We start from the raw sequence: 11,118 nt of genomic DNA, 5'->3' as shown, positions 1-11,118 counted from the left end.
GCCACCTGTTCCATGGCCTTGGCCAGGAGATGCTTCAACACCCAGTAGGTGTGAAGAGCCCGGCGGTACAGGGTAAGCCTCCCTCGCGTGTTTCCAGGGTCGGGTAACTGCGACGACCAATCATCCATTTCCGGGTCTGAAGGCTCCTCGAGAACTTTTTCCTCCATAACTTCAATGATATTCCGTATGTTGGGATTGGAATCCAAGTTATATGCTTGTTCTGCTTCAGTCAGAGCCGAATTGATAGTGCGCTGTCTACGTTTCTGCCTTGTCTGCCGCCTGGTACCTTCCGCATTGTCTGAGGATTGACGGGGCCTCCCTCTTCCTCTATTCCCCTTCCTCTTCTGACCTTCGTTCTCCCTGCCTTGCTTCGGGTTTCGGCTACTCTGCCCCTTTTCAAAACGTTTTCCTCTGGTTTCCTCGCCCTGACTGAAATCCATTTCCTCCGAGCTCTCAATTTCAATTTTTACCCTTCCTTGTTCCAAATTACGGTCCTCCGCTGGCTCCTTCTCCTGAATTCCTGCCTTGCCTCTGCTCTCTCCCATGCTTGCATGTCGAAGTCTCTGATTCCTGATTCTTTGCCAAATTGGCTCTTCCCTTTCGCCCTTTCTACTACCTGTCATCCTACCTCTGCTGCCTCTAATAACCTTCTCGGCGCCTTTGATCTGATGATGGGAAATCGTTCCACTTCTCTTGTCACGTCTCCTCCGTATAATGATTTTGATTTTGAGAATCAGTTTTTGCTTTGGGCCTCGTCCCTGCCTTACGCTCAAATCATTAATTGCTGCTGACAGTGTATTTAGATCACCGTCCTTATGCCCTCTCCTACTTGCCGCCAGATCGTGCCTCAATCTCCTGATGCCTCTCCACGCTTGAATGTAATTAACTTTGTTCCGCATCATTATTGTCATTACCAATCAGCTGTTTGAGACCATCCCATTTCGCCAGCTCAGCTTGATTATTCCAGCTGTCATCTATACGGTCTAAGGGCTCTTTGCTACCCCAGTTCGCTAAGCAATCAGCTGGCTGATTGCCTTCCCTTCGGACATGCGACGTTATTTTATATTCAACTTCTTTCAACAGCTCTGCTATATCCCGAACTAAGCTTGCATTTCTCCAGCTTGTGACTACCTTGTCCCAATTCTTCCCCTGGATTAGTTTTCTTATTGTATCCACTACTAAGGTGGAGTCCCCTTCAATTTCTAACTTCCTGTATCCGATTCTTCTGGCAATTTTGATCCCCTTATAAGCAGCCATAAATTCGGCCTCGTTGTTGGTCATTGTGCCTCCATATTCCGCATATATCCATTCTGTTCCCCCCTGTCTATTCCTGAAGATTCCGCCAAAACCCGCTGGTCCTGGATTCCCCTTAGCAGCACCATCGAAATTGAGTTTCATAAATCCCTCAGGAGGTTTTCGATATATAACTTGACTTTGAATTGCCATAGGTTGTTGTTGTTGTTTTGTTTGCTGATAAATCATCCCTTGCTCTAAGTTCAGCTTCTTTAAAACTTCCATCTCAGTCTCAGAGGTTTTCCAATCTTCCTCTGTCCACTTCTCCGCTAAGATTGATTCTCTGACTTGCTTTAAGGTCATCTTCCATACGTCCTCCGGGGTAGATGCTTTCCCTTTGAAAATACGGCTATTCCTCTCCTTCCACAAGTTCCAGACATTAAAGCCTGCTATCATACTCCATGCTCTTCCAACTATTTTGCTTTTAAACTTGCCTTCCCCCCATTCTACAAGGGTTTGAATTATGTCTCGCTGGTTCCTTTCAGAGGAAGAGAATAAATTTCTCGTTTTTTCCCATTGGAGTTGGGCTGCCTGACATCCATTGAGGAGATGTTCCTGATCTTCTTCCCCCGCATTACATAGACAGCATCTTGAAGGTCCTGAGAATCCTCGTTTTTGTATTCTATCCCAGGTTAAAATCCGTTTCCTGCCTACCAACCAAGCAAACAATTTTATTTTGGGCCACCATTTTGTTTTCCATAGCTGTTTCCATTGTTGATCTTCCTCCCCCTGCTCTAGCTGCGTTTGGATTTTGTAGGCTTCTTTTATATTAAATATTCCTTTTGTTTCTTTGCCCCAGCGGAGAATGTCTCTGCCTTCTCTCTTTTTTATTCTTCTCGAGTCTATTTCCTTTTTAAAGATGGTTTTCTGTTCTTCTGTAGTGTTCCTTTTCCATTCCTCCAGAGGTTTCCAGCTTCGCCATTCCCCATCTGCTTGTTCTTCAGTCCAGTAATCTTTAACTGTAATGAGGTTTCTCTCCATTCCTGCTCTGTACATTTCCTGCATTTCTTGGTTATTTATCAGCTTTTCCCTCTGCTGCCAGGCTTCATCCCAAAATTTCGCAATCTGACCCCCTCTGATCTCCCAGAAAATATGCTTATCTATTAAATCCCTATTTTGAGTGGTTAGATTCTAGATATCTGATCCTCGGGGCACCTCTTGCTTCCTAAGGATTTCTTCCGGGGTGAGGGGCATATGATATTTTGAAGTCCAAATTTCTTTCCAGAGGTCTGGCCCCCCTTGCATCCATCTCCATCTTAGTTTGGCAGCGAGCACCTGATTTAAGGTCCATGGGTCCCTGAGGTCTAAACCACCTTTCTCCTTCGGTCGAGTGAGGCTGTTCCAGGAGCAGAGGGCCCACTTCTTTTGCTGCTTCGGACCCCCCCACAGGAATTTTCTATAAATCTCCACCAATTTATTACATATTCCCTTAGGAGCAGCCATCACAGATAATGAATATATTGGGATTGCTTGGATGGTAGCTTTCAATAGCACTACCCTAGCTGCCAGATTCAGAGCTCGAAAAGTCCAATTGTCCAGCCTTTTTGTGATCTTCTCCAGGATATACCTCCAATTTCCTAGTTTTCGGGAGGAAGAATCTAACATAGTTCCTAAGTATTTGGTAGGGAGATCTCCTTTCCGGTACCCCAGTACCCGAGTTAGATGATTTTTAATAGGCTCCACAGTATTGAAGAAAAAGGTTCTGGATTTCTCGTTATTAATCTCCATCCCTGCTCCCTCCATAAATATCTCAAGAATTTTCCTTATCCTTTTCACTTCTTTCAGAGTTGCTCTGTAGTATATCATAATGTCAACGAATTGTTGATGTGTAACAGTTGTTTGGTTTCCCCATAATCTGAGGCCTTGAATTTTCCTATCTCTTAATTCTTTTTTAAAGTATCGACCTAATCCTTCTGCTGCAATTATAAAGAGGAAAGGGGAGAGGGGATCCCCTTGTCGGAGACCTCTAGTTGCATTGAAAGTTGAGGATGGAGCCCCATTCAGCAAAATAGAGAAGTTCGGAGTAGAGATCATACTCAGGACCCAATTCACCCACCGATCACAGAAACCAAAAGCTTTAAGGATCGTTTCTAAATATTTCCAACTAAGCATGTCATAAGCTTTTGAGAGGTCTAATCTTATTAGCATGCCTCTCTCTTTTTTCGTTTTCAAAGTGTGAATTACTTCCTGAGCTACAACTAAACCATCCAAGATCTGCCTCCCCTCCACAAAACCGGTTTGCTCTGGGGAGATGATGCTTGGAAGGATCGATTTCAATCTCTGTGCTACAACTGAGGCCATTATTTTGTAGATGACATTGCATAGGGCTATAGGACGAAAGCCTTCAGCTTGGTCAGCCTGGTTTGTTTTAGGAATAAGGGTCAGCAAGGTTGCGTTTAATCCGGGCCAGATTTTTTGATTTATTTTGGCCTCCTCTACAACTTCTAACACTTCTTCAGCTAAAAAATGCCACCCAGCTTGAAACAATTCCACTGTGTACCCATCCGGCCCAGGAGCTTTGTTCCTTTTCATATTTTTGACTATATCTTCCACTTCTTCCATTGTAATTCTTCTCATTAGGGCCAAGTTTTGGTCTCTTGTTACCATATTCGGTATTTCCCTACTTATCTTAGATATTGCCTCTGATCTGTCTGTTTGTGGTTCTCTCAGAATATTTTTGAAATGATATACCATCTCTTTTTCTATTTCTTCATGTTGTATAATTCCGTGTCCCTCTTGATTTCTTAATGAGAAGATTTTGTTCCTTTGTCTATGTTGAACCATCGCCCTATGGAAGAACTTGGTATTCCTCTCTCCCTCCCTTAGCCATTGCACCCTTGATTTCTCCTTCCATAAAATTTCTTCTTGTTTTCTTCTTTCTTCAAGTTGGTTTAGTATAATAACTTCTTCTTTTGTTCTCTCCACTTGTATGCCTTCTAGGATGTCTAGTTGCTGTAGTTCTTCCATTTTTTGTTCTAACCTGTTCTTTTCTTCCATGATGTTACCAAATTCTTCTTTATTCCACTTCTTTAGCTTATTTTTCAATTCCTTCAGTTTGAGCTGGAAAGTATGCATCTTGTTCTTTCCTCTTACAATGCTCTCCTTCCACCAGCCCTCTAATTTTTCCATCAGACCTTCATTTCTTAGCCAAAATGCTTCGAATCTGAAAGGCTTATTTGCGGGTCTTTGCTTCAGGTCTATTTCTAGTTTAATCGGCCAATGATCTGAACCAGCTACCGGAAGGATAGTTGCTTCGATGAAAACATCCTTCATCATTATTTGTTCTGAGATTAAAAATCTATCAAGGCGGGAGGCTATTTGATTCACTCCGCCCCTTCGGTTGTTCCAAGTATGCATTCCATTATTGGTTTGAATATCAATCAACTTTTGTTCTCTTATCATATCTCCAAATTGCTCTCCTTCCTTGTCCATTCTCCTGATTCCTCCTCGTTTTTCTCCTGGGCCTTTGATTAGATTGAAATCCCCTCCTATGATCCATTGCTTACCTGGGATTAGGCATCGGAGCGCTTTTAGATTTTGTAAAAAGTTTTCCTTCTCGTTTTGGATGTGAGGTCCGTATACACCTGTTATAAAAACCTCCTCTGTTGTTCCTACAATGCTTGCTTTACCTGTTAGGATTCGGGGGAAGCTCATCCAATTACTGAAATGAACTTCCTCTGGGTTCCATAGAATGGCCAGACCGCCTGCGCTCCCGGTGGCATCTTGTCCCATTATTTCATATCTACTCTTATTTCTATTCAGAATTTCCTGCATTTTCTCAGAACTTATTTTTGTCTCTTGTAAAATCATTATACTTGGCTTTTCTTTTTTCATTCTCTCATTCAGATATCTTTGTTTGCCTCTGCTGTTGAGGCCTCTTATGTTCCAGGTTGTAATTATCATCTTAACAATTTTGTGGGGGATAGGAATACCTCCGATAGGGGTATCACTCTTCCAGAGCTAACAAGTCCCTCTCCTACCTCTTGTATCACTTCATTCAAAGTTTTTCTTCCTCTTTTTTTCCCCACCTTGCCAGAGCTGCTCACTCCTATTTTCTGTGTTTCCTGTTTTTTCGGGTTTTGATTTTCTTTATCTTCTGTTACTCCTTTTTTTTCCTTATACCTTTGGAAAGCTTCCTTGTACCTCTGTTTTTGTTCCTCTGGTATGAATCTTTCGTCTATCCTTTTCCATTCTTGTAAGAGTTTTGCCATCACCTGTTCTTCTTCTTCCCCTTTTGTTTTCTGAGGGTCTATCTCCATTTCTCCTATCTCCTCCTGAGTTTCTTCTTCGGATTCTACCCTCTGATCCCTTTTCGTTTTCTCTGTTTCTTTGTCAGCGTTTTCCTCTGCTACCTCCATTTCTTCTACCTCTTCTTCTTCACTTGCTTCGGTTTCCTGCCCCTCTTCCTGTAGAACTTGGAACTTGTTTGGGGATTCTGTTTTCTGAGTTTCTTTCTGTGTTCTCCTCTGACCTTGATTATTTCCTCTTCTTCTTCTTCGTTGAACTTCTTGGAAATTCTCTTCCTCCTTTTCAATTTTCCTTAATCCATATCTTCTTTCATTTTCTGCCTCTCTTTCCTTTTCTGCTAGCATAATGGGGCATTCCCTGAGTAGGTGGCCATATTCATGGCATCTTCTGCAGCGGAATGGAATGTGTTCATAGTCTAGAGTCTGGTTCCATACCTCATCATGATACTCCAGTTCTATTGAGTCGGGAAGGGGTTCAGTGATATTCATGTACACACATATTCTAGCAAATGTGGTGTATTTTCCTCTCTTGGTTGATTCTGCCACTTTGACAAAGGAGCCAATTGAATTTCCAATTCCTTTGAGGATCTCTGAGTTCCAAAATTCTGAAGGTAGGCCAAACAGGCTGATCCAGACCGGGGCCGCTAGTATTTTTTCCTTGTCTGGATTATAACACTCTACCCAGTCTCGCATGAACAGTCCTGCATTGTTCATGAAATAAGGTTGTTCCTCAAAGATCCTGCTCTTATCTTCTAAATTTGAGAATATGACGGTGAAAAACCCCTTCGCCCCCAGCTTGACTTCAACATGTCCTTTTGGTTTCCATTTTTGTTGGATCCATCTCATGAGATTTTTCTCGTTCGGCCAGTATCCTATAAACTTACAGATCAGAGCATAATCTCTCATGTAACATCTATAGTTTTCTAGTGTATTAGGCGGGATTACAAACCTGGGTTTGTTCGTCGCCCTCGGAAGACATTTTCTTGGTATGCCCGATCTCCTTTGTGCTCCAGCAGCTGAAGATTCTCCCTCATTCTTCCGTTCTTCCGCGTTCTGTCTTTCCTTTCGAGCTTCTCCTGTTATTACTTCTTTGTAGGAGGGGATCTCTCCCCTCCCATGCTCCGTTCCCATTATTTCCGGTCAGAACCTGCTACCGTTAGTTCTCCGTTTGTTTGCCTCCAGATAAAAACTTGTTTGCAGAGGTCAACCCGCTGGATTTGGCCTCCTGCACCAACCAGGGTCCTCCCTTCCCTGCGCTCTTCTGCGACCTGACAGGGTCCTATCCTGCACTGCCGCCAGAGTGCATCAGGGGCGTCAGCGAAACCCTAGCTCAGCTCCCGCCATCGCCCATTACGATTGATGTTCACTTCCGAGAAGAACAACCAACTTTGAAGATATATTATTGGTCCATAGCTATTATAACATTTAATGAGATTGGGGAGGGTTTGATTGTACAAAAAAACTCCTTGTGCAAGTGACAAAAACTTTAGACTTAGGTTGGTCCCTGGATTCCATACTATTCTCTTTATAGAATTGGTGGTCATTAGTTTCTTTATGAACTCAATTATAGATAAGTGCATTGGAGACTGAAATTGTATAAATTTTAGGATATGAATAGTTACAAGTAGTATCCATTTGCAAAATGTCGAAGTAGCTTCAATATGGCCATGATAGTCAAAATTACATGTTGCGAAATCTATAAAAATAACATTCTTTATTTTTCTTTCCAATATTTATATGTCTCATTTGTTTATCGATTTTATGTTCGACCCAATTTTTTTAGCATATTTATCATTTTTTTTCTTATTGTGTTGGTTCTATAGTAATGACAGTTCAGATGTTTTAAAGTGTTGATATATTTTTTCATTTATTTATTCTTCTATTCCAATATTTATTTCAAGAAGATTGGATAATGAAATAGTTGTATTAAGTACATGATGATAAATAAAAAAATTTGAATTATTCAAGTTTAAATATGATTTTATATTTTTTACAACCATTTCAAAATCATACATGGGTGTGTACAACTCGCTCCTCCTTGCTAAATTGTTAAAATATTCAATAATTAAATTTTCTATGTTACATTTACTATCCTCACAAGAGTATGATGAAAATGGTGTCTCAGTTCAATTCTCATATATGTGAAGCAAATGTAATAGAATTATTTCACTTTTATATTCTTGAACTTGGCTAAACCTAATCTTATTAATTTTATATTCTTCAAATTTCTATTTTAATAGTTTGAATCCACCAAGTGTTGTGACAACATGTATTTAGCCATGCTAGTTAATTGTTATGTATTTATAACCATAAAAGGATATTAGCACATGTTGTACATGACATGGGAAGAGAAAGATCTAGATAAACAAATTTTACTTTTTCTACTGATCAAGTATATAATGCAAGAGCAAGTATCACCAAAGAGCTTTGGCGTGTGATTTGAACAAATGCATATATTTTTGGTTTGTATCTAGACATTCTTAGCACTTGGGAAAAACCCTACATGTGGTAGCCTTGCATGAAAATAAAAGACATTTCCATTTGAAAATCCATCTCCTTACATTTCAACATTTTTCATCAATGCCAAACAATTTGTTTTCCTAGTCATTAGAATAAGAAAACCATCAACATTTATTTCATGCTTCAATTATTGAAATGTATTCAAACTTACCACTTTCCAGTTAGTTCCTTTAAATAGGCACTCTTACTGTATTTCAATGGAATGTTCTTCTAGTTATAATGATTGTACAATTAAAAATTAGATTCTCTCCAGTGCTCAATGCCCCTCTCATCTCACTATAAAAGGAATAACTATGTTATATCTTGTCTTTGAGATCATGGTAGAGTTGGAAAAGCATTGTTGAATCGGGTAACAAGAAAGTTGTATCGTAATAATAGAAATCTAAATAAAAGCTAAAAAAAAGTTTGATTCATTAAAAAATGTAACATACTCTTGAATGTAACTCCATATTGAATCTATTATCTTACTACTTTGTTATTAAAAAATATTTAAAAAATATAATCATTATTAACTTTTGAGTAATTACTTAACATTTATATTATATAACATCCAATATTAAAATATTAAAATAAAATTTTATTAAAACACAATATCTAATATTAAAATATTAACAAAATAAGAATTTATTAAAACACAATACCCAATTACAAAGAAAAAAAATATTTTTATTTATATTTTTATGAATTCCAAAGAAAAAAAATTCATTCTATTTATATTTTTGTGAATTTCAAAATAAAACTATTTGTTATATATATTTTTTAATTTTTATAAATTCAAATATTTTTAATCTTTATAAATTCTTAAATAAAACAATTCATTATATTTATGCATTTTTCTTCATTTTTTGGATCAAAATTTAATATATTTATTAAATCTTATTTTTTGGATTCATTTGAAATTTTTTCTATATAAATTAATAAATATAAATATTTATCTTTTTTATATTTTCATTGAATTTTATAACGATAAATATTAAATATTTTTTTAAATAAAACTAAAATGGTAAATTATAAATCATGACATTGCTAATAAAAATTGAAATCAACAAAACAACTCATCAATAATATTTGTTTGCATTTTAAAATTTATATAACTTTTTCATTGACTTATACCATTTATTAATTTTCTTTAATAGAAAACAAATAACCTCCAAAATTAAAAAGTTAACCATATAATTTTTTATTAAGACATAATACTCAACTATAAAGAAAACAATTCCTTTTATTTATATTATTATAAATTCTAAATGAAACTATCCATTATATTTTTATACCTATGTATTTTTTTCTAATTTTTTTCAAAATTTATAATATTTACTAAATCTTACCTTCCACGATTTATTTAAATCTTTTATAAATAAATTAATACTTTTCCTTTTATCTTTTCGTTGAATTCTATAACGTTAAATATTAATAATTCTTAAAATAAACTAAAAGTATAAATTCTAAATCATGACATGAGAATATTGAAATCAATTATATAACTCATCGTTATTTTTTTGGGCTTAAATTGAAATTTTATATAATTTTTTGATTTACTCAATAACTTTTATTATTTTTATCTTTTCATTGAATTGTATAAGCTTAAATATTAAATAATTTTTAAAATACACTAAAACTATAAATTCTAAATCATGACAGGAGAATATTGAAATCAATTATATAGCTCATCGTCATTTTTTTGGGGCTTAAATTGTAATTTCATATAACTTTTTGATTTACTTAATAGCTTTTATTATTTCCCTTAAATTGAAAATATTTTTTTTAAATATAATATTTTTAATATTTTTAATTAAATATGTTTTTTAACAAACATATAATCATTATAATAGGTTTATTAAATACCTATATTATTATTAATAAATGTATCGTTTAACTTATATATTATTGAAATGATTATTTTTTAAAACACGTATATATAAATCAATAAACTAATTTAAACATAGTTAGATGCATGCAGATGTTGGAGACGAGAGTTGGAGAGAGGAAAGTTGACCGAAGAGCGAAGATTCAGTTTGCGGACGAAATCAGCATCAAACCTACAAGTTGGTCTCACCTCACACCACGAAAAACACAACAAGGAAGATAGAGGAAAATGACAAGAAGACAGTTACAGGCAAGAAGGGAGTAATATGGCACCCAGGAGAGGTAAAAGAGATAACGAGAAGGAAGAAGGAACAAGTGGGTCAAACAGGAAAAGAGGGAGGAAGTCGGGTAGTGAACACATGAGAACTCTTATTGTCGCATATATGGCAAGGAACCCGCTAGACATCATAGCCCAAATTGCTGGTTGGGAGAGAGAACTGAATGACAACATCAAGAACCAGGATGTAATAACCCTGGTAACTTGTAATTTCCGGTAATTGTTGTGGTAAAAACAATATGGGTGACAGCTTGTTATTAAGACATTATTATTTGTTAAAAGAAAATATAATGAACTATTATACACATGTGTTGAAAGAATGATGGCAGCCTCCACAAAGGGGCCTTTTCTATTAAAAGAAAAGAATCAGTTAAGAAACTGAACAGGAGACAACTGCCTCTCACCCAGAAAGGGGTGGAAAAGGAAAAACCTCTGGGCTGTTAGGGAACAGGCAGAGGCGGACTCCAGAGGAGAGAGCAGAGTGTGAATACTGGGTTAAGTCTGGTTATGACCAGATAACCCTGCACCGTGGTGCTTGAATCTTGAAAAAGGCTGTGGCCTACAAGATAGCTCGGAGGGGAGATCCAGTGTAGTGGATTCTCGAGGTTGGGAGGATAAGAGCTAGATTACTGCAGGTGAACATTACAGCAAAGCGACAGTAGCAGATTACCAGGTACGCTTATTAGATAGCTTTACTTAAAATCAGGTAATGATTGCATATGGAATATAATGGTCTAGATTCTTGATTTAGAAAAAGAAATGTTAGCAAATACAAGTGCCTGTGTTTATCTTTATGGAGGTGATTACAGGTATATTTAAAGTGTGGTATTTATATATACAGTCGACAGTGAGACTTCTCGTTGACAAGATGGAAACCATGATTAAATATACAAATGCACTAACTGACATTTTCTT

Source organism: Pinus tabuliformis, chromosome 1_1 (assembly GCF_031772625.1).
Source record: "Pinus tabuliformis cultivar Carrire ecotype Pingquan chromosome 1_1, CPIR1, whole genome shotgun sequence".
Lineage (NCBI taxonomy): Eukaryota > Viridiplantae > Streptophyta > Pinopsida > Pinales > Pinaceae > Pinus > Pinus tabuliformis.
Note: the sequence above shows the minus strand (reverse complement) of the source record.